Source organism: Polyodon spathula, chromosome 23 (assembly GCF_017654505.1).
Source record: "Polyodon spathula isolate WHYD16114869_AA chromosome 23, ASM1765450v1, whole genome shotgun sequence".
NCBI classification, from domain to species: Eukaryota; Metazoa; Chordata; class Actinopteri; order Acipenseriformes; family Polyodontidae; genus Polyodon; species Polyodon spathula.
Window position 1 is genome coordinate 22353385 of NC_054556.1, and position 25452 is coordinate 22378836.

The following is a 25452-nucleotide window of genomic DNA, read 5'->3' on the forward strand; positions in this document are numbered from 1 at the left end:
ATTCAGGATAAATGAGTACCTTTGGAAACCTGTGATAACAGCAGCTGTATCAAATGGTGAGGGATGTGATCTTATCAGGGGTTCCAGAATAAGCGTCTCTCTGAATCTAGTGCCCTTACCTCTTGGAAAGTGCTTGTCAGTGTATTTCTAATTTTAGCTGTCATTGAACTTAAAAGCAGCAGAGCTAAGAAATATCAAGAGGTCGTTGGCTGACAGCTTTTAAATCAATTTCAATTTGCAAAACTGGCATGTAATGGTGCCACTGGATTTAAAGTAGAAAACAGAGAATTGGAGGCAACAAAGGAAAACCCACTGCCAAGAAAAGAAAAAAATAGAATTTTTGATTTTGTTTTATGCTTGGAGAGCAGTCTATTTTGTTAGCCTGGGTAAAATCAATTCACAATTCAGGACTGAAACAGTTCAGGGCATTTGCGAACAGTCTAAGGCGTCTCCCACAGCAACAGGCCTGTGCTGTCAAGTCTGTCTCGTTTCCATGTAAAAAATGAAGATTACAGAGCTAAACCAACCAAAGACAAATGCCTGTGAGATACTGGGCCCTGTTCACAAAGCTTGAACTTGTGAGTTATTTAAAGGGTAGTTTTTTTTTTTTTTTCTCAAGGTAATTTGTCTCTGAATAAAATGTAGTTTGACTTTGTTGGCTTCATTGGCAACTGTTTGGTAGTGTGTATGACTACAAATGCATATTCTCTCATAGAATTAAACAAAGAAAAAAATATCTACTTAAACTATACTGCTTTTTAAACTTGTTAAATCCATGGGCCATCTCATTCAAGCACTGAATGGTTTTTAAGATTCCATTTGGAAGAGTCTGGGTTGCGAATGTTACACAGATGTGTGCCATTTGAATTGTAAATGTCTGTTAAATTGGTGGATGTAATTGGCTACAAACAAGCGCTATACTGCATGTTGGAGGGGATGAATTGCTCTTCTTCAGTTGTTCAGTGTCCATACCTGGGAGATTGATGTTAGCTGCTGGGTTTGTGGATTAATGTACTATTGCTCATGGTCATAGTGAAGGTTCTAAGACAGTACTCTTTTTTTTTTTTTTAAATGCCATACAGTACAGTAATTATTCTATAAAACACAATTGCTGTGTTAGCTGTATCGGTCAACAACAATAAAGAAACATAGAATCTGAAAATATACAAGCTTTCAAGGTCATGTACTGTAGAGCTCTTCATCAGTTAAAAATGGATTTGTGAAAAGAATCTGCATGTAACGTTTGGTATCAGAATTATAAAACCTGCCCCAACTGCTGTTCATTTCTCACTTTATAAGCTCAAAAATGCACAGAATACTCAAAATGTTGCTATATCTGTGAAGAAAAGCATCTTTCATATCAGTTCATATCATTTTATAATTTATCATGCATTCATTGGAATCCAATGCTGGTTGAAATGCACTGTTCTAAATTGCACAGCATTGCTAAGTGGATGCAGAACTTGGTCATTAATTTGTCATTCCCATTCATGGAATAACAGCACTACTCTGTGAACGTCCATAGTTTATCCCATATTTTTCATACGGGAGATTTTTCATAGATGATAATGTCCGATTGTAGGTTGTTTTTTTGCTCAGTATCGTTAACCTGAGATCTGTAACATTAGCTTGGAAAGAGTAGGATACAGATAGACAGCCACTTTCCTTCTGCTACCCTGTGTTTTGAAAGTCTTACATCGTGTATAGTAATTAAAGATGAGCTCTAGGCTGAAACTACGTGCATTTAAATAGTCAAGGCAAAAAACAAACAAGAAGGTTTCCTTTTTTAGCATGTGGTTCAACAGTTCAGAGACACTTACCAATCAAGCTGCTTGGATCAGCCTTACGCATGGGAAATAATAAAGTTAAAGGCTTGATTAAAACAATCATATTTAATATATAATAATTGTCTGTTCATTCTTTGGAGCATACACTTACTAAAATGTACAAAGAACAGATGTTGTTAAAAAAAATTATACCTTGAATGCACAAAATAGGTAGTTCATGACTTACCTTAACCCTTACATTTTCTACACTGCCTAGGGGATTAGAAAGTGAAGAAGTGGATTTCAGTTTCCCAGTGACAAGTATTAATGACATTCCAGATTATCTCTCTTTTCCTTTCTTAAAACCTTCCTTGGGAGGTACAGGCGCTTATCTACATTTCCACAAGCGCCTTTCCAAGCATCACCGGCACCAAAAAATACTTTAATACAGAACCACGCATAAATTAACAAATACACAGAAATACATTTATCCTGAAGAGTTTTACGTACAGTAAATATATACATGCATTCACACACAAACTTGTGTACCTGTCACACACACATGCACACACACACACGCACACACACACTCTTTCTCACCCACGCACACAAGCACACACACTCACGGACATGTTTTAAATTAAAGCAGCAGTTGAATCATTAACCCACTTAACAATTTAGTTTGGTAGTACTGTCATATATATGACATATCCCAGTGTATCAGAAGCTTCTTTAAACTGTATGTCCAAATGTTAGCCTTTTTCCTTTACCAAAAGCAGATTAAACACTGTAGTGGAATGTAAAGAAATATAGTTGCACTTGGAAACCACAATGCTCTGTATTTTTTAACTTTATATAGAGTAGGCTTCAGGTTCCCCTTGTGATACCAAATGCCATTTTAAAATCAATCACTGTTAGTGCTACCAACCTACAGTACCAACAGTGCCATAGAAAGCTTCAAATCAACTGTTTATTTAAACAAAACCAAAGCAACAAGAAACCAAACCAGTTAGAATTTGTTTCATAAGACCCCATAATTAAGCATAGAGCTTGACAGAAACACAGTGGTAGTACAATAACATTACTTTACTAATCAGTGGAAATTAAGTTTGACTAACGAGCAAGGACCCTTTTTGAGTTATTTTACTACAATTAACATTGATCCATCGCAACCTGCATACACAAGCGTATAATGATTGCTTTCTGTGCATGCATAAATAATAGTTATCTTTAGGAGGGAAGGAATAGTGTTGCTTTTTGCAGTGAGTCTAATTCACAGGACCAGTACATGCAAGAGCTGCTTATGATCTCTTAAGTATCCCCTGTTATGATTAATAATGCCACATAATCCTCACTTCCAATCTGGAGATTACCTGACTGCAATTGCCAGGTACTTCACACAACCATTAAACGCACACCCCATGGTTCACTGGAGAAGTGCAGTATATTGTGTTTGGTTTATTGTGAGCGAAAAACTGGCATATCTAAGATGGAAATAGGACTAGAAGGCAGAGGTTTGTGACTTGAATATTTTGAAACGCAGAATGTGTGTCTGGGAAAAGGAGATGATCAATCGCTTTTAGAGTCTCTATCCTCTTTTCTATATTACGTTCCAGCATGTCTTTGCAGTTTTTCTGTCGGAAGGCAGTGTTATATTTGCTGTGTTTCTGTTTTCTTGTTTGCTTCCAAGTGATTCTCTGGCTTTATTTGAAAACAGACAGCATTACGAATGTATGATTTATGTAACAACTGAGTACGGCTTTGAGCCTGGGTGGGGAATAGGGTTTAATAAAACAATACTGTAACTTCTACTGCCGTGTGGATGCCTGGTGGGGATTCAGGGCAGTGTACGTGTCTCCCAAAGAAAAACAACCCAATTCGCTCCCATTGTTGTGACTGCCAGCCATCACCACACAGTATCCCAGCGCAGCACTTCATCAGCATGCTTTTTATAGCTGCTGGGCAATGCAGCCCAAAGAGACAATTCAATTCACTGGATATTTAATGAAAAATTTACAAGCGGAGCACAGCATTGGAATTGTGTTTGAAAAAAAAACCCAACCTGAGTCTATCAATAAAGAGGTGTGTGAGTTTATTGAGAAGTGTGGAAGGAAACAATACAGGCAAGTTCCCTCACAGGCACCCGACTGTAGATTTTTCTAATTTGTTTAGTATTTTATGCAGTAAAGGTGTGAAATTCAGAAAACCACGGTACAGTGCACTAAAGCAAGCCAAAGCTAAGGCTAACCCTAGAAAAATTACAGCAAAACTCACAAAGTATGAGAGGTCAATAATAACACAGTAAACAGGATGGATTTATAAAAAAAAAAAAAAATCTAAAACAATACAAAATATTAGTGACGGACTGTTTTGGGTTCACACTCACTAACAAAAAACTGGATACATGAATAAATAGTAGGATGCTTTAGTCATTTCTATTTTTATGATTAATAGAATACAGGGAGAAAAAAAAATGTAAATATGTCATTCCAGAAGTTTCTTTTAAATGAATAAATACATAGTGAAAGTTGTCATTTTCTGTATATATAATAATATATACAGTAGCAGCACAATCAGTTGTCTCTCTTTGAGCTGACCCAGATGCCCAGTGAACTGAACTCTGCTGCTGTTACCCCAGAACCTCTCCCTGGGTTTACTTACAGCTCGGACGAATGGCTTGCTGGATGTGCATTAGAAGATAACTGGATGGATTAAACCACACCATCAAAAATACTGTACATGGGTGTTATTTTTCATTTCTCAAAGGAACACCCCTTGTAAGAAACATCCATGGAGAGAACGATCACACTTTTTCTATATGTGCTTATCCCCCTACTGCATAGACATGAACACCAGCTTTCTGCAAACACATTCTCTTACAGGTACAGTAATTACATTTAGTTTACCTGGAAAGGTTGGCATCATTTTATGGCGAGCACTGAGGCAGCTACATGTCAGGATTAAAAACAGATTGTTTTGATGCTGCTCACTGAGAGGTAGACCATGTTGAACACAACTTTAAATAATTCATTCAGATGCAATTACTCTCCCAGCTGTGGCAGGCAGCGATAGTAGCCTCTGGGCCCGACTGCTGTGTTTAATAGATAAGTAGCTGAACAGGACAGGCCAATGTCATTTGACGAGCTGAGGAAATGATTTCACTATCATCCTCAATTATCACATCTTGCTTGCTAAACCACTTTCACTAAAGGGTCCTTATCTCTCTGACATTGTTTACATATCCCACAACAGCAATGCAATGCTGGCTCTGAAACAGAGCGGCTCATATAAATGTTTGCTTTGTTTCCCCTAAATGGCTCTTGAATTGGCACCTTTTATATATCAGAATCAGATCTGCTGATATGAAATGGTGCTGGAAATACTCAACAGGATGTGCTCAAAATATCTCAGCTTCTGCATCGTGGTTAACTCAGCACACGTCTGGAATACAAACTGAAGTAAATCTGCAGTCTGAGCCCCTTTCACAATGGAATGCTCTACCTGGGTCGGAACCTACCCGGGTCAGGACCCACTGTCATGCGGGCTGGGTACGTCATTTCACACTGCTTTTTTTTTATTTAGTCATCAGCAATGATTTTTACCCCCGGCTTTTCATCTCCCGCGCCAACTCGGGTAACGGCAGCAGACACACATCCTCTGAAACGTGTCCTGCCAAGCCATCTTTTTTCGCTCTACAGGTCTGCAGTGAAGCCATCTGACCCATAGTGCCGGAGGACAATACAGATCTGAGTAGCTTCTATAGCAGACCCGTAGGTGCCCTATCAGCTCTATCATAAAGTGTACACTAAAAAATTGGTAAAAACATTGGTACAAATACATTGTAGAAACTGAAGCCTTTAAATTCTATGGCCATTGCAGGGTGTGCTGTGCGATTGTATGGTATTTATGTAACTAATGACTCATGTTAGTCCATCAATCATGTGCATTAATCGTAATATATTGAAACACTTTTCATCACCCACCCACCGCACCAGGTGCCCGTGTCCTTCAAACACTACTCAATCTTTTCACAAGACTCCTCTCATTTGTCACTTTCATCTTAATACAAAAAGCAGATTGTGATCAGGCCTCCACAGTAATGACCCTCCATTACAAAGCCATTATTTCAGATAGCCGCAATTGTGTTATCTAACTGCTTATTACTTTAACGTGAATATTACCAACAAAGACATAACAACATTTGCATAATTAGGGTTATAGCCACAGCAGCTGTGTTAAGTCATAATCACAAAAGGCATAAAGCCCCGTCTATTTAACACACAACCAAAATAAACACTACCCTTTCAAGGTGGTGTGTGTGTATGCAAATTACTGAGGATGAGAGCAAATGCCTCTGAGGGTCTGTTTGTTTGTTTGCACATTAACAAGATAAAAGCGAGTTACATCTTTCAACATTGTCTGTGTCAGCTTGGTGGAAAGTGTCTGCATACAGACCATAAATACAACCAAACCTTCAGGCATAGTAAAAGCATGGGGAAGCATACCTAAATATAACAAAGTCATGGTACAGCACAGTGATTGCCTAGCACAGTGCACATGTATTAAACTTTGATATAGTCAAGGGCATAGCTAATACTGTACACAGCCATTTTAACAGGCAAGTGTCTAGTTCTCCCAATAGGAGGGATGCTCCCATAGAGTACATGCCTGGGTTTGGCAACATATCTTTCTGATGATGTCAGTCCTGACATGAAGACATTCCGATTATGCCACTGGCACGCATGGCTGCTTCTACACAAAGTATTCTGGGGGCACATCTGGCTGGCCTCCCAGCTGTTCAGGACTCACAGGACAAGATGATCTGGTGCAGTTGAAACTGTTTACAAGCGTGAACATAGCTACGTTAACATAGCCGGTTAACGATTGCCAGCGTTAAAGAAACTTCATTTACTGTAATTAAAAACAGAAAACATGCTAAAAAATATTTAAATAAGGCGTGCCCTCAAATTTTGTGAATAGGAGTAAATAAAAATGTGAGCATGAAATTCTGGCCTATGATTGGTTTAAACCTCATCATAGGAGCAAGACTGGATTGAACTATTGCTCTAACATCCTTACATCACCGAGCAATAATCTTCCTCTGTCATGTGATCGGTTCACATCACTGCCAGTCCCACTCCTTTTCAAAGGAACACCCTTCTCCTCATTACTCCTCACAACAAGAGAAAATGGCTGAATGTGAAAAACCTGCTGAATAGCGATTCTGTGACTCAACAGAAAATTAATTACAAAACATACTACAAAAGAAAGATGCTCCAAACACTGAAATGGTTAAACCAAATTCAACTTGATGATGTAAACAAATATGACGGCTGGCATATAAACTGGATTATGCAGCAGTCAGCAAGCGAGACAGAGAGCATACACCAAAAAAAACCCTGAAAAACATTTTATTTATTTATGTTATTATGCACTGCAGACTCAGCTCATAGTAGAAAATTATATGCTCCCTGGGAAGACTACTGTTACCTCTAAGGTGCAATACTCTCATCCTGTGGCTTTGGGCATTATAGCCCCCTATCGGTATCAATAGTCTTCCCTTGGGTCAATAATGTTCCACTGTAGCCTTCCTTTCCAGTCCATATATATATATACTAATATGGACTGGAAAGAATAAAACCAGACATGGCTCAAGAACAAAATCCTTGAGGATTAGGAAAACACCCACCCCATAAATCCTTCCCAAAAAGTCCCCATATTAATGGCTATAGAAAAAGCCACATCAATAGTTTCCAATAACTAGTGAGGGCTGGGGAGAAAAGTTTATGCTCTTGCACTTTGTAACCATTCATCAACGTAAAGAAAGTCGCAAAGATTACAGGCTTGCCTTAAGGTCTCCACGCACCAGACGCAATGCGATTTTTAAACTGGCGACACTTTCGCAGCGACGTGACGTGCTGGAGCTTTGAAGCTGTTCTCTGATTGCTCATTGCCCTAGTTGACGCGTGTAAAATCCCAATAAATAAAATTCAATCCTATTTATTGTGCGCCTCTCCAGTGCCACCCTGGTGTCGCCCCCGCGTCGCCTGTCGCGTCGTATGTGGTGTGAAACATACTTATCAGAAGTATAGGTTCTATTCATTTTGATGCATTGCTGCACAGTTTCACTTGCTGCATCGCATTTGGTAGATAGCAGCCTTTACAGAGCAGAGGCTTAATCTCTGCGGCATTTCTATATCAACCTGCATAGATTACTCCTGATTTCTAAAATAGTCAATTTTATATCTTCTGCTCACAATTAAATTATTGATGCAACTGAATAATGGCAGGGATGTGTTTGATTTATCAATATGACTGGATATTGTCAAAGCTGGTGTTAAAAAACTAAGCAGAATAGTCAATTATCTCACAGTGTCACTCGGTCCCATTGAACATATAGTTTAGCTGAAAAAACTTCTATTCAATTCATCATTCTTAAAACATGGGAGGCTACAGCTTGCTTTTTGGGTGGAACCTCTATATTGTGGTCTATTGGTCAACACAGTCCAGATAATGCGTGAAATTAAGTGACTTCAACATTGGATATAAAGCACCTATACCAAACTAGTTATACTTAAATACATACAAAAACAAGCATTGAACAAAAAACTACAGCCTAACATTTATCAGTAAAATATGTAATAGGAAACTAGTGAGAAAGGTTAAAAAAGTGTTTTTCCAAAAAGTGAATTCTAAATAACACTGATGTCTTTGTGTCAACATAAATAATACTCAAAAGAACAGGATGATCCCTCACAAAAAGAACTGCCGCTGGGTTTTAACCTGCCTCTTGTGTGACTGGACTGCTTGTTCTGTGACAAGAAAAGGCTTTTAAAAAGAACTGTACTGATAATTGAAGAAGTCCTTTCATGCAAGTATGGGGGTTGGAATGAGTCCAGCAACGGCCCTGTGTGATTAACAGGGAGCTTTCCAAACTGACAGATCATTTAGAACACAAGAACATAAGAAAGTTTACAAACGAGAGGAGGCCATTCGGCCCATCTTGCTCGTTTGGTTGTTAGCAGCTTACTGATCCAAGAATCTCATCAAGCAGGTTCTTGAAGGATCCCAGGACGTTGGTTTCAACAACATTAATGGGGAGTTGGTTCCAGACCCTCACAACTCTGTTGGACAGTCATAGCAGGTTCCTAAACCATGGCTGTCTAGGACCTGAGACAGAAAGTCTGATCCCAAAGAAGGGTTTGTAATACTATGTGATAACAGCAGGGGCTCGGAGACCTTCCACTTCCCTGGCTAATCCTGTACCCTATCATTTCAAACCACAGCATTACAAGCGGGACTGATTTACCGAAGAATGATATGGGAAAGCCTTGTTCCACAACCCTGCATTTAGCTGCACTTACTAATGCATTTGACATTATCTTACTCCTTAAGATAATATCTCCCCAGTTTCTTTTTTAACTGTGCATGTATTGGTGAGGTGGGTCAAGTATGCTACTGGAGCTTAAATAGGTATCATCTTTTGAAATATTTCAGTAGAATTCGTCATACTAAACTAAGCTTTGATCGATAGATAAAACTGTATAATGAACTGTGTGAATGTACCCTAATGTAAGATTGCAACCTGGTAGTGCTGCATGTTCTGGATTTCTCAATTTAACGTAATGAGGACGTGACCCTAATGACTTGTAGTTCACTGCACTTAACCAGTGAACTCAACTTGCAATGACAGGATAGAAGTGCTCTTATCAGGCCACTAGTGGGAGCTGTCACAATTTGATCCCATTTTGGCAGATACTGTAAAACAAGAATAATTTGCAAGCACGAAAGGTTTGCTAATTTTGCATTATTAAAAATCCGCAAAATTAATGTTCCGTGAAATATATTATTCATACATGTGGCGTACATTAAAAGAAAAAAAAGCACAAACATTTATTGCAGCAAAAATGGACCTTGAAGGCAATTGGTGAAATTAAGTTGCCGCAACAAAATCCAGTTTTACAGTAGTTCATATGCATTTTATCTTTATTCTTAGGGAATTTTTGCCTAGTCAAACAAAACGATATTACTGAAAGGTAATAAAGCAAGTTATTACGAAGCACATGACTGTAAATAATCACCTGGAGATGCAGTTCTGTCTTCATCTGGGCTATTCTCTTTGAATGCTTGACTCAATAATTTAATTAATGTTTCTGCACTGATATTTCATCCAGGCTATTGAGCACTGTTCTGCATGCTAAGCATTCCTGTTGTAGCTGTTAGTACAAATCTTGAGAAAACTGAGAAAGTAGGATTCTGCCTCTTGTGTTTGCGCAGGCAGATTGCCGCCTGTGGACTGCAACCCCTCCTGTCTTTCTTTCCTTTGTGGTGTTCTCTAGGAGCGTAATGACTCTAGCAGACACAAACACGCTCAACTGGGGATTTACAGCTATAGACAAAAGTTTTTCATCACCTAGAATTTCAGGATTGTGACATATATATATATATATATATATATATATATATATATATATATATATATATATATATATATATATATATATATATATATAACACACACACACACACACACACACACACACACACAGCCTTTTTTAATTTTCTGGTGAAATCTGGAAAAAATTAAGAGACCACTGCAAATTTTTCTTAAATCAGCATCTCTGCATGTATGGCAGCCGTTCCATTCCAGTGTCTGTTGAATTCCAACACAGGCACACCTCATTCTATCGAATGAGGTACTGATTAAGGGATCACCTGAACCAAATCTTATTTAACGAGGAAAAGTATAAAAACTACTCCTGTGGTCATCACTATCCTCTTGCAATAGGACCAGCTGGATGGCAGAACAGTGCTAGTAGTACCTCAAAAGTAATTGGAATCAAAAAATAACTATTGACCATGCCCAAAGAGTTGAAAAGGAAAGTTTTGAGTGAGGAAAAGAAGGGTACATTTCTGGCTTTACTGGCAGAGGGATACAGTGAGCGTCGGGTTGCTTCCATCCTTAAAATTTCAAAGACGGCAGTTCATAAGAACAAGGTCAAGCAGCACACATTGGGGACAACAAAGCTACAGACCGGCAGAGGGCGAAAACGACTCTCCACTGACTGAGGTGACCGCCAACTCATTCGAATGTCACTCAGCAACCGTAGGATGACATCAAGTGACCTACAAAAAGAATGGCAAACGGTAGCTGGGGTGAAGTGCATGGCGAGGACTGTTCAAAACAGGCTCCTAGGGGCAGGGCTGAAGTCATGCAAAGCTAGAAAATGAGAAAATGAGAATCAATGAGAAGCAAAGAAGAGCCAGGCTGAGGTTTGCAAAAGACCATAAGGATTGGACCATAGAGAACTGGAGTAAGGTCATCTTCTCTGATGAGTCCAATTTTCAGCTTTGCCCAGCACCTGGTTGTCTAATGGTTACATGGAGACCTGGAGAGGCCTACAAGCCACAGTGTCTCGCACCCACTGTGAAATGTGGTGGAGGATCGGTGATGATCTGGGGGTGCTTCAGCAAGGCTGGAATCGGGCAGATTTGACATTGTGAATGACGCATGAATCAAGCCAAGTACAAGGTTGTCCTGGAAGAAAACTTGCTTCCTTCTGCTCTGACAATGTACCCGAACTCTGAGGATTGGTTTTTCCAGCAGGACAATGCTCCATGCCACACAGCCAGGTCAATCAAGGTGTGAATGGAGGACCACCAGATCAAGATCCTGTCATGGCCAGCCCAATCTCCAGACCTGAACCCCACTGAAAACCTCTGGAATGTGATCAAGAGGAAGATGGATGGTCACAAGCCATCAAACAAAGCCGAGCTGCTTGAATTTTTGCTCCAAGAGTTGCATAAAGTCACCCAACATCAATGTGAAAGACTGGTGGAGAGCATGCCAAGCCACATGAAAGCTGTGATTGAAAATCAGGTTTATTCCACCAAATATTGATTTCTGAACTCTTCCTAAGTTAAAACATTAGTATTGTGTTGTTTAAAAATGAATATGAACTTATTTTCTTTGCATTATTCAAGGTCTGACAACACTGCATCTTTTTTGTTATTTTGACCAGTTGTCATTTTCTGCAAATAAATGCTCTAAATGACAATATTTTTATTTGGAATTTGGGAGAAATGTTGTCAGTAGTTTATAGAATAAAACAAAAATGTTCATTTTACCCAAACACATACCTATAAATAGTAAAACCAGAGAAACTGATAATTTTGCAGTGGTCTCTTAATTTTTTCCAGAGCTATATATATATATATATATATATATATATATATATATATATATATATATATATATATATATATATAATTATTTATTTCGATATTTTATTTAACATCATGCAATCAAAGAAACTACAAAATGACGGTGCAAAAGTCTACCGGAAGCCATAATAGTAGCATAGATTTCAAAATGTCACATATTTTCAATTTTTGTCAATTTTTCGTTAAGTATATGGAAAACTATAAAGTGGTATGCAATTCAATATGTTAACATAACATTATTCAGCAGTTTCATTGGACTTTATGAAGTTAGTGAATTCTATAAGGTGATGTAAAACTTTTGGACATAGCTGTAGAATCGTAAAGCATTCTGCCCTCTTTAATGTATCCTAATGCTTACAAAAGAGTCTATTTCATACTGCTTAGATCTACAAGGCAGCAGCACTTCTCAGCAGCCGACATTTTCAGCCTGTCATCCTTTTCTCAATTTTTACTACCTGAAGCATCTCCTTTATGAAGTATTCACCAAATGATGCACTAGCTGGCACGGTTTTAAAAGTTAATGAGCACGGGTATACACACACATAGGTCTTTATTGCAAGCACAGGGGGGTGATGACAAGAGTACTGTAAAGGGTCAGTGTAGTTACCATGTGTGTTAATATAGTGCAGTGAATCAGACTGAAAGAAAAGTGTCCACTGTGTATGCACCTTAGTGACTACACCCCATGGCTTCTAGTGTATAGTGTAGATGGGAAAGGATTATTTCTATGACAATGAAAGATACAATGGCTGGATGAATGAAAGAGTGTCTGTAGTTAATAAAACTGGAACGGGGAAGAGAAACTGCCATTATTATGAGGTGGCAGCCTGATAAAAAAACCTGGCAGCAGCAGAAATGGCAAACAGTGGAGCCTATTGTTTCAAGAATAGCGGAGCAAGCCAGGAGCAAGAAATGTGACCCTCTTTGTGGAGAACTCAGACGGCCGTTTGTAATGAAAGGTTTTCAGCCACACAGTATAAATCACAGCCAGGGCGTATTTCATTAAATATCTCTTTCTCCTGCAGTAATACTGTGTGAATGGCCTACTTTAAAAAGAATACACAATGTGAACAAGCCAAACATGTAAAACTGTGGCAATTGAAATTATATTTTCAAATTCACAGCTATTTGGCTTATTATTTTTTTATGATGGGTGGATATATTGAGTTTTCCTCAATCCTTCAATTGTTTTTTCAAAAGTATCAGTGATTCATCCTGCTATTAGCAAAAAAGGTAAGCAATGCCAGTGATTCCAAGTGAACTTCATTTCTGTATATTATCTCATCCCAGATTGGGTTACAACCCTTTTAGGCACACAGCTTACTACTCCAGACAATATTCCTGTTCGGTTCTCCTAAGAAATTATGAATGAAACATTTAGAAAGCATTTGTACCCTAGAGTGGGCTCCGTGGGATTTGGAGTCTCATTCTTCAAAGATCAAAGATTTCCTTTCATTGCACACACTGGCTGGAGGAGCTCATCTGACTCACAGTCCAGTGAGGGCCTGGCTGTGTAATACTATCCTGGGATCCTCCCTGGAATAAGTAAAGCTCTCTGTGATTGTGCCTTCCAGCGTTACTTGGAATTTCATTTTTGCAGGTCCAGCTTTCTGAAGTTAATTGCCACTCTTGCTATTAATTAAACCAATCAGATGATGGAATTTTTTTTTCACAGTCTGCACTTAAATTGCTTCTCATAAAAGTGACTCTTTGATTTAAAGCACTGAGGTGTAATAAATTAGAATAAATGTACCCTATAAAAAGGATGGTGCACAATGCAGATTTCTCCTTACCTAAACAGATATTTTATTCAGTGGACTAGTTAAGTTAACATGGCAGATCAAGCCATTCTTTTGATATCTTATCTATAAAGCATCCTGTTCTCCATATACGGTTCTATCCTCATACCAGTTCTCTCTTGTATAATATTGAGCTCCATGGTAATTACGTATGGGTGTTATTCTGTTTTATTCCTGCCTAAAATCTGTTTGCTCTTAATTCACAAATTTGTATCATATGCCCCATAGGGAATGCAATGTGAACAGTTTGTCCAGAACTACTTCACCAATCCCTCCCATGCTGTTAGACCTCACAGTTTCACTGTAGTAGCATTTCTCCATACAAAATACTTACAGCATGGAACATTTTTGTTAACTTGTTACTGAATTTGATGTGATACATGGTCATCTACTCTTGACTCCAACAGAAACTTTCTTTGATTAAACCCTGAAAACAAATGATAAAAGTAACCTGATTCCCTTTCCACGCCTACCCCTAACAATGAGCCTTGCTGGTCACAGAATCTCCGATGCCTGGTTTCCATGATCGCTTTAAAACTTCTCAATGTTCCATAAATGAGACATGTTACATTTAGGCCCCTGAAGCACTTTGACTTTCTGGACAGGCTTTTTATCAATGAATTAGGCAGAGACCATACTGTCAGGTTATCACTCTTTGTACGTGAGAAGGTCTGGTGAAACCCTGAGCCTGGTTCAACAGCTCAACGATGGATTGGGATGGATTGTGAGCAAGGTTCTAGTCAGACATGAATAGGTCTGTGACAGTTAATGATGGGTTTTAGTTCTGCACCCGACCCAGGAAGTTAAGTGCCCCAGGCACACAGGCATGTGGAAATTACACACACACACACACACACACACACACACACATATATATATATATATATATATATATATATATATAGAGAGAGAGAGAGAGAGAGAGAGAGAGAGAGAGAGAGAGAGAGAGAGAGAGAGAGAGAGAGAGAGAGAGAGAGAGAGAGAGAGAGAGAGAGAGAGAGATTAACCTTTTCTCCAGTGGATTGAAACTGATTTGGTTAAGTTACTGTATATTGTATTATTATGAATCTCACATTACAAATCTCAGTTGGACCCAATCAGAGTTATTACCACATTGGTTGACACCTATTAATCTCAGTGTGAGTGTAAGCTTAGAATATCACTGTAACGGCAGCCTAGTTTCAAGCACCCTAAAGTTATCTAATATCTCATATACACCAAGGTGTAGCTAATGCATTTTTCTCCAAATAGAGATTTTGCTTCTATACAGAGTACGGTATATTATAAAATCATATTTTAGTGCCCACTTTATTAGTGGTTATTTCTGTGTTACCAACCTGTCTTCCATGCAATGCAGAAGGCTGGTTTCCTGCTACATTGCCATTTTGAGCCAACTCCATCAACACAGCATTTTGAAACAAGATAAAACAATTCAAATAAATAACAGCTTGTACAGACCTGTGTGTACATAAGCAAAGGTTTGATCCACCAACAATAAATCTGTAGCTCCTTTCTTCTTTATTCCAGGGAACAGACGCTCTATTAAAAAAGCCACAATAAAGCTCTGAGGAGCTCTTAGAGCTAGATCAAACTCGTAGAGTTTCTATAAATCAGGACGACTGAGAATGCAGGTTTCAAGCACAGGAAGACAGAAATACAGACTGAAGGACTTAACAAGGAGAGCCAGGCTTGCTCCCCTTTATATTGTCCCAATATGTCAACAGTTTTGTTATGCAGACCTTGTGTGTGTGTCTCAGAAGGGAACAGTAAATAGCCAGCAATAAGATACTTTTCATGCTTTTACAGCCCATATATCTACGTAATTATAGGTATACAGGGGTACTGTTAAAGCTACAGTTGTACTCAGAAGAATTATGTAGATTGCAGTTCACTATATTACAAAGGGACAAGAACTGCCTAGCTTTCGAGCTATAAGAACATATACAGGTCATTTTCTTAGCATTTTAGAATAGCATGTGCTTTTTATTGTGTATTAGGAGTTAAAAAAACAATCACATCTGAGGTCAAACATGGCCTTTATAACACTGGCGAATCCTTCTCTAAAAACACCCTCAACACCCACAGATCCCATTAGCTTGATCCTTTAATAATAATCTGTCTGACTATATTGTAATATCGGCCTCTTATTTAGAAGTCGGATTACATTTGCACAATTTTTCAATGCTAATTTGGTTTATTTTCCATAACCCCCAGGGTAGGTGGTGGAGCCAGAATTCCCTATAAGTAGGCATTTCAAATTCTGCACAGGAATTCAAAAACTAGTTAGCACCACAAACACAACAGCCCATGCATAAAAATGAGCTTGCATTCTGAAGACTGCCAGCTTACTCTTTCAATAAAACAAGACTACTAAATTGAAGCAAAACAGCCAGTTTTACAACTTGCAGGCATCCCTAACATGGTACTATGTAAACACACATGACAATAACTTCATATTCAATAAGCTTTTAGTTTAAAACACATATTTATCGTGCCTATGGAAAGTTTAATTTAATATCGCCATAGAACAGTAAAATAACCCAGGTGGATTATTTTTATTTGAATCCCCCCTTGGAAGTTATAGGAACCATGAATGTTTTTTTTTTACAGAAAGCAGATTATATTTCTTTATATGTTGTATAAATTGAAGTCCAGAGGGTATTGCGCTATCAGTTTCAAGTGCCATCTGTAATTTCTCTACCCATCCCTTCTTAAATACATTTACTGATTAATTATGTATATCTCTGTTAGACGGCCAGCCATCTGCTGACCTATACATAATATCCATAATACTCTCTGCACTAGCACAACAAATTATTAGCAGGGCTACATATATGCAAACTGCAAAGTGGTATTTTAGTGCTGTGTTATGCAACGGGACCAGGCAAGTCAATTATTGACTCAAATCAGATCCTTCAACATTAAAATTTAGATTTTTGGATTTAAGTCACTCTTTTGCAATCAACCATAGTCAAACTGGCAGAACACCATTAAGCTAGGTTACAATTTAAACATATCTGTAAGTATCAATTGCATTAACCCCTTACCTCTCTGTAATTCTCACACTGGAAACTGGACGTGATGCGATTTGTCCTGCGATGAAATGGTACTTTCGCTGCAACTCTACCTTTCACACCAGTGGTGACAGGCACAAGCGATGTGATAGGCGACTATCTGATTGTATCATTAGCTGGAAAAAACCACATGTCTGATAGTTGCTTACAACCTACAAGTCTGATTTGGTAACACTTCTGGTTTGGTAACACTGTCAGGTGCATTTGTCCTTTCTCAAAACAAACAAAGACAAAAACAGCGTTTGCTGTAAAGAGCTTTAAGAATCCACCCCTTGGGGTTGTAGTGGCTCTCTGATATCTGTGTAAAACTTGAAGGCTCTTTCTGTTTTTGACATGAATAATCCACATTGTAGCAGTTCTAGCCCCATGATAAATGTGTGGAATAGTTCATTGAGTGAGGCTGTAGCTGCTAAAATCCTCTGGGTCATTCAAGAAACAATTAGAAGTGGCCCTGGGGCTAATGGAGTGTGCTAGCAAAGAATCAAGTGCAGGATTGCCTCTTCTCATTTCCAGCATACTCTTATGCACCTTTCCCGTCGCAAGGCAAATCCAATCAGGGCTTTATTTGGACAGTGCCGGCCAGCTGTGGTACAGTATGTGGAAGCTGCTTTGCACGCAGACACACAAAGGGGTTTACTGGCTTGAGACGCCTCTTCCTGGGGGAGCCTCCAGAGACATTGAATCGGAGCGATTTTATGTCACTTTGATCTGGTTTGAAACAAGGATTCAGGAGGTGAAAGGCCAGTACATTAATGTTGTACAATAACCCCACAGCAGCTTCCAGCCTCTATGATTACTCTACCCCCATCCAGCCATAACAGCAATGAAACAGTAGAACAATGCAACGGGCAGGCTGTCATGTTTGGATTGCACCTTAAACACAGCACTGTAGTATCAACCAAGCCATTACAGTGCTGTTGCTTCCCACCAGTACTTTTTGTTTCACGTTTTCTCAATAATCATCCAGCGCATCCAAATGAATTACCACTCCTACTACTGCCATGAATACACAAGGAGATTATCCATCTTACAGTGACATTGCAGTCTATTTGTAATCACAAGAGCATTACATTTTAGACAAAAATGTGATGGCGAGATAGCAGGTTGGAAATGGAGTATTGAAATTATAGTTTGGGAGCTGTGCTGATTAATGTGATTAAAGATGTGAATATATATATATATATATATATATATATATATATATATATATATATATATATATATATATATATATATATATATATATATATATATATGATGACCACAGAATCTTTATGTAATGGGACTAAGTGTCCAGACGTGCCGAGACTGGAGTGTGTGTCTGGCTTGTTCTGCTTCGATTGAAATCCCAAATGGATCATTCAGTCTGGGACTGGCATTGGCAGTGGCGTCTCAGCTACATCATGTGTGACATAACAATGCTTCTCTCAAATGAAGCGCTACATTGTTTTTTTTTTTTTCATGGAACACACTGTTCCCTAATATGCCCTTTGAAACTTGAGTTAGTGAAGATGCCGCTTAATCTCACTCAGAGGGTCAGATTTATTATATATACAGTTACTAACCTGAGTTTTTCACTAGTCAGAGTACAGTTACACTGCACTGATGAGATAGATAGATTTAATAAGAAAAAATTATTAAATATATTCACAACATTCGTGCCATCATTAAACCTTGCCTTCACGACTATATATATAAAGCCCATATGTTCATTGCTGCATTTATCAGCAAGTGGCCTATAACAGGTTTGGGCTGTCTCATTAAACCCCAGCCTTTTGTAGCAGAGGTCAAAAAATGGCTTGCCTATTGCTCATAATGGGAGGACATTTTCAATTGAAACATGGCAAGAGAGTCGGGGTGGCAGTGGGGGTAGGGGAGGGAGGGCGGATCACAGTGCTGACCCAATGAAAAGATTTTTCATCCCAGAGTTTCCCATTTCAATGAAATCTCATCAAAGTGTCACTATAATGCTCAGCCAGGTTTTTACTGAAATGAGTCCAGGCAACTCTGACCAAGCAACAACTGGGCACAATCATTGCCTTAAAGAGCTGTGAATAAGGTAATGTACAGACATATTTACTGGATAGCTTTTCTTCTGGATTCTTCAAGTATTGAATAAATAGATCAACACGCTAATGCATGTTCTAAGATATTTCTAGATGAGACAGCTTACAGTAATAATGCAGAATCGGTGTACTGGACTTTTTTGATCAACGGAGTATAAAAGACATATATAAGGCATAACAATAAACTCACAGAGCGAAATGTTAGATCCCTGACAAATATATTTGGTAGAGTTTCCAGGTATAACCTGACAAAATAGACAATTGTGATGCGTCATTGTAGTCAATCGGGTAGAATGGAAAACTAGACCGAGAGAACAAGCAAACATCCCTCCTAAAACTGATAGTAAAATACAGTGGGCCAGATTCTGAAAGCTACTTAGTCTAAATTGTCATCAGCCCACCAAATAAACACGCCAAAACAGAAATAAACAACTCTGACAGTCTTGTAAGGGAAAATAGATTGGCTATTATTCATTGTACAGATTGTAATTGGTGTTTTGAAGAAATCTGCTAATGGCGATTTTGTACAGTGGTAAATTACTATGCGAATCTGACCGTGTGGTATTTGGAATGTTAAATCATGAATCATATCTTTGTGTTACTATAGAGTCTAAAATCCCCTTACAATTCACCTTTAGTGGCTTGTTTATTGCATGGAGGCAATTAAACAATGGCAAGTATTTTTCTAAGCAAAGTCAGTGTATCTTCAGTGACCAGGCTGCCCGCAGGCTAATAATATTTCTGCTGAACCAGCCATAAAACCCAAGACTTCACTATACTAACCTGTTGTGTTTTCACCATATTAATGTGCACAATAAGCATTTAACCTATGACTCTATACTTGCATGTAATACAATTCTTGGTACATAATTTCAAAAGACAAGAATGAAAGGAAAGCATTTGAACATATACGGTATATAGTTCATGGTTCTAATTTATAGAGGGAAATGCAGCCTTATGAACAGCTGCTAATTTATATCCAACACATTTTTTGATCATGATTAAACGTAGCTGGAATCATTCTAGTCGTTAGTTGGGCATGAACCAGCGAGCATGCACAGACTAAGTGGGTGTCTTGACCACAGCAAAAAAGATAGGCAGGTTGGGTCATATAGCTTTTAACCTCATCTCATCTCAATTGAGGCCCCAGCCTGCTGCACAAAAACTCACTTACTGATGCCTGCAGATGAGACAAGGTTACAAGTTCCTGGACTGCTTGAGAGACTTTCCTTTACTTTATAGTGGTTAAGAAGCAACTCACTGTGCCCTGCCTCTGCCTGTTTCACTTTGATAGAACATTTTCCCATTGAAAAATGAGCCTCTTCAATGAGGAACAGATACTTTTCAGTAAAGGATAAAGGAATAAGTATGTCATGCTCCATAGCCTCTGAGAATCAAATAACATAAAAACACTCGGCTGCAGATCTACCCTTTCCTCCTCATCAGTAGGTAACCTTACACGTAGAAATCTTCTGCAGGGCAGGTAATCCCTTAACCAGCTTTCTCTGATGTGCACTGAGTCTAATAGCATTACTGAAATTCCAATTACTCATTACCAGCAGCACCCAAGACTACTTCAATAGAAAGCAAGAAGCCTTATAAAAACAGAACCGAGATCAATCTGGGGTCATGGATTAAATCTCTGAAGTCCTAACGGGCTTGAAATTGCCCTGTATGAATACTGGGCAAATACATTGCAGAATTGTATAGAATATAACATACGCCCTGTGTAAAACATGCCCCCTGTATACAATGCATGTGACAGAGCAGCCCTGGGTTACATGCATAATGAGCACAACTTGTATGAGCACCTCTGCTATAACGCATACCTCTTCTATACTAACTTATCAGAAACACAACACAATACTAGAAAGAATTCCACCTTGCACCCTGCCTTATAACACACCTGCATTCACCCAAAATGTATAAAAAGGCTTCACACTATATTCAGAACAGCCCAAATACCAGTGTGATGATGTGGTTCACAGCATAAAAGATTCAGGATGGCCCATTAGTGCAGTATCTATGTTGTCCTTTGGAGAGCTATAACGCCTTCAATGCTACAGTGTTGCAGATAGCTGGCAAAATTGTTATACATCAAAAACATAGATGCCCATCTTATTATTAGGACAGGAACATGATATGAGGGCCATCCTGGGTACATTAATTATGATCCCCCTGATTTGGTTGTCCATTACACTGTGGGATGTTACATGCCTTCAGGAATTAGGGACCATGACTATAACGAACTGCATGAGGCATGATCCCAAATTATGAAGAGGTTTCCTCAAAGTGGTTATAGCTCATGCTGCCCTATATATCAGATACAGCAGATGGTTCAGGCAGCGTAATATATCACAACGGGGAATGGTAGGAGATTCTTTACAATTAGATGGCAGGGGGCAGTAAGGTAGAGCTGAGGCTGATTGAGTGATAATGTGTTCCACAGTTTAAAGTGAGTGGCTTTGCTGATTGTAGAATGTTTCTACAGTCAAAAACATACATGTTACTTCTCTGCTTTATGACAACACTTAATCAAACAGAGCATTATGTGTGTATTTTAGCTAGGTTAGTCTGGATTGGTTGAATGGTGACATAGAAAATGAAAAATGAATGATCTGATTGAATCCACCACCTAGACCACAATATCAATTACTCAGCATGTTGATGAAACATTCACCATAACTGCTCTCCTCCTTCTTTCAGTAGGCGGTCGACTGTCACTTGGCCTATACATCTTGCTATGTCTTTAAAAGGCCATTTTAAAAATACCTGATACAGCTCTTACGAGGCTTGTGTCTGTGAAAATTTACTCATTTACTTTTCATTCAGTGAATGCCACGGCCACAACAGCGATAATGAGGTCTTTCTTGAACAGGAACAGGACCTTGGCATGTTGTGAGTGTAATCCTTCAATGTGCTCACTGCTCTATCTCCAAGAAAGACAAAATAAATGGATGTGAAAGAACCTGGTGGAGCACAGGCCTAATTGGGCACCCTTTCCTTCCTTGCTAGCTCTGGAGTCCTGGGTTTGAATCTTGCTCAGGTCAAATGAGTTTGATGGAGCTGCTTATACATGATTCTCATTGATCTAAAAATTGCCTTGAGACAGACAGCCTTTACCGTATTCCCAGGTAATATATACATATATGAGGACCAATCAGAGTTGTTACTATAGACAATAAAGATTTGACTGTATATTGCGCATGGTGGTCAGACTCGATCTGACCAGTATATACATGGAACATGCTTGAGCTGGGTTCCCATTGTTCAGCTGGCGTTCAGTAACAGAGCAAAGCCATAAGCTATTTTCCCAGGCCATATCCCAATTCAGTATTGTAGTAATCTACTGGTTCTGGATGGGGGTGAGGGTGGGGGGAGGTGAACCTTCCTGAAGGGAATCAATCAGAGAACAGGATGTAATGCCCTGCAGTTTTCTTTTACAAGTGCCCATGGGACCTGTAACATGGCAGATGGGGCCTTTAATCTTATCTGAAGTACTGTCTAGTGTCTAGGAGCAGAGCCCCCCTCACATACATACAGTACTGGACACAATGTTTGGGTGTGGTACAGTTGATGAAGCAAGCCCAGGTTAAGCCAAATAACAACAGTAACTATACACAGACCTACCGACTTACTAGCGAGTGTACTTCTCTCTGAGATATATTTTTACTGAACAAAAAGGGAACACTTTAGAAAAGGGCCAGTAATTCATATTAATGTAATTATCAATGAACTCATACACAATTTCCTGTTGAATTCCTATCACGGAAATTACTTGTCGTGACACATTTCTAGAGGCGCCCAGGCCAAGGTCAAATTGTTCAAATGAGAGATTTGTGAATGCTCCATATGAGTGAGACTAAGCACGCCAGCCTTTCACATGTATACCCTTTAAATCAATACATCTTTGTTATCTCACGGATGTATTTTAAAGTGTAACCTACAAAAAACGTAGTCAATTTCGTTCGTAATGCATTTTATCACTAGACATGTGAATTAGCATCAAGAAGAAGTAACTGTAAGCAGTAAGATACATATTCAGGCATAATTAAATGCTAAACTGTAGATTTAGTAATGAGGAGCAGAAAGATTAAAAAATGTAACCCCTCATATCGATTCTTTATACAGGCTAACAGCATTGCTCACTCTGTTCTGATTATCCTTGCTAAATGTGTGTTTTCTGGACAGTCCAAGCTTTAAAACTAGCAAGAAAAAAACAATGGTCAGGATACTTTTGAACACATGTATAATGAATGTACATGCCAGATGGTTACTAAAATGACTGGATTATGTCAGAATGGCCAACCAATAGGAATAGAAGCCTATCTGACCAATGGCTGTTCCCTTCTGTTTGGATCGAAGTACAAAGTAATAGAATTTACATGTAGTGGTTTTATTAAAAGGTGCAGAAACAATCGAAAAACAGCAGAAACTGTGACGAGTCTTTAGCATTGTTGCGGTTGTTGTTAGTTTGCCAGAAACAGCGATAGTTTTTAACCTGGCAATGTAAAAAAAAAAAAGTCTAGAGTAATACAAATGCTAGTCTAAAAAACAGAGTGGATCAAAAAAAGTGGGGAAGAAATCACTAAACAACCGGTTGACAGGTATGGCTTTAGTGTACAATAATATTACTACAGTTAATACAATGTCAATTATTTATTAATAAGTAACAGAATATAAACTGCTGTGCCTCACTTCAGAGCAGCAGCAAAGCATTCCACTGTTTCTTATTGTCAAAAATGTGCCTTGTTGCTTTTTAAAGTAGATTTTTACCCTTTCCTTTGAACTCCTCAAGAACTGCAACACAATTGATCTCTCCCCCTATGGAAAGAGCTGTACCAAACAGAGACAGCTGTCTACAGTCAAAAAACTGCTAAGAGGCTGTCAAGGAGCATTGCAAACATTTTGCACAACATCACAAGGCTGAATCGAGGGTTCAATTACAGTAGTATATCTCTTTATATTCAGCCATGGCAACAGTTTTATAGTGTGGCTGTGCAAGCATTGCAAACACTGTCGGGATCTGCAGAAATGTAGCTTTGCACGATTCAGTTGTCATTATTTTCCAAAGCAAAGTTACAGTAATACTAAAGGAAGAGTTTGCATATATTATATCAGCGCTGTTAAGCAGCCCCTGCCTTATGACCCTGTTTAGTGAGTTGGTTTGGTATTCTCTTCTTGTTGGAACTTATGCTTGCATGCCAAAAGAAGGTACCTTTCCCTAAAGGAGAAAAGACATGTTCATTGTAATATCAGGAAAAAATGTCATTGCAAGGAGCAGTTCATACGTTGTTCTTGTTTGTCAGTTTAACCCCATTAACATTGTTTTTTTTTTCCTTTCATAAAAGGTCCTTTTAATTTACAATCTCTTAAAATAATGAATGGCTTTCATGAAGACACTTTAACAAAGTGTGTGCCATGTGCTAAAACTACAGCAACTGAACATAGGGTGAAAAAAGTTTTAATGAAAGAAGAAATATAGGTTGTTAAGAATGTTTTGCCCAAAAGCCTTTGTTAGATGCTGCTTGGAGCAGTTTCACAAGACGTGCCAACATGACTGGCTTCTGAAATTGTTTTCTCCATATATCCGTGTTATACCGTCACTGAGTTCCCCAGTCAAAAAAATGAAATGTCATCTGGTTAATGCAAGGAAGACAGCTGCCCCGTAGAAACACACAGAGAGCTACAGATGTAAAGAGTTAAGCACACACTTTCTCACATGGCTCTTTTGAGGTCAATTATTGTAACGAACTGGTCCTGCTCAAGAAGCGCATTTTAACTTCTGAATTTGTCTGCCTGTGTATGAATATAAAGATAGATATGAAATATCATAGTTTTCTTAAATATCGTCTCAGTCTTGTTGTTTAGAATCATGTTGTATTTAATTTTCTGTTTCATCTCCCAGCACAGTTGGTACACCAAAGTTTAAAACTGAACACATCCTCCTTTTGATCTTTCAAACAGACACCAAATATGTTTGTTATTAACCTATAAAAGATAAATCCTACCTTTTTCATAACATCCTACTTCCAGAATCATTCAGTTAAACCAAAGGGAAATGTATGACCTGTGAGGTTCTGGTAAATACACAAGAGACCTAACCTTTAGATGTTACATTAGGCTGGAGGCAATACATGACACACTATTTATAAATGGATCACCAGTAACATACAAGGCATCTATATTATATTCTTAGCATGCAACACCCTGAAAACTATTAAATTAAAACTTTACACAAAAATTTATTTATGACTGGGGATGATAGCTCCAGGGTTCGCACTATCCAATAAATTACTCTTTTATGATTTGGTAAGTTTTAATGCAAATGCAATACCTCAGAAATAGCACCACTTCATTTATATGGTGACATTATGTCAGAATTTTTGTAGGCATGGTAAATATGGGGATTCAATGTTAAAGCAGCTTACTGACCTAATAAACAAGGACCGTATTGCAGCACATTGTACTGGCTTGATTGAATCTAAAACAACTTAAACATTGAAGAAATATTCTCATTCAT

At 38.5% G+C, this 25452-nt stretch overlaps 1 protein-coding gene across 1 annotated transcript in view; it reads right to left on the reverse strand.

Moving 5' to 3' along the window:
* LOC121297860 (XK-related protein 7-like) overlaps window positions 1-25452 on the reverse strand; it is a 46013-nt gene that overhangs the window by 18897 nt on the left and 1664 nt on the right. The window lies entirely within an intron of this gene.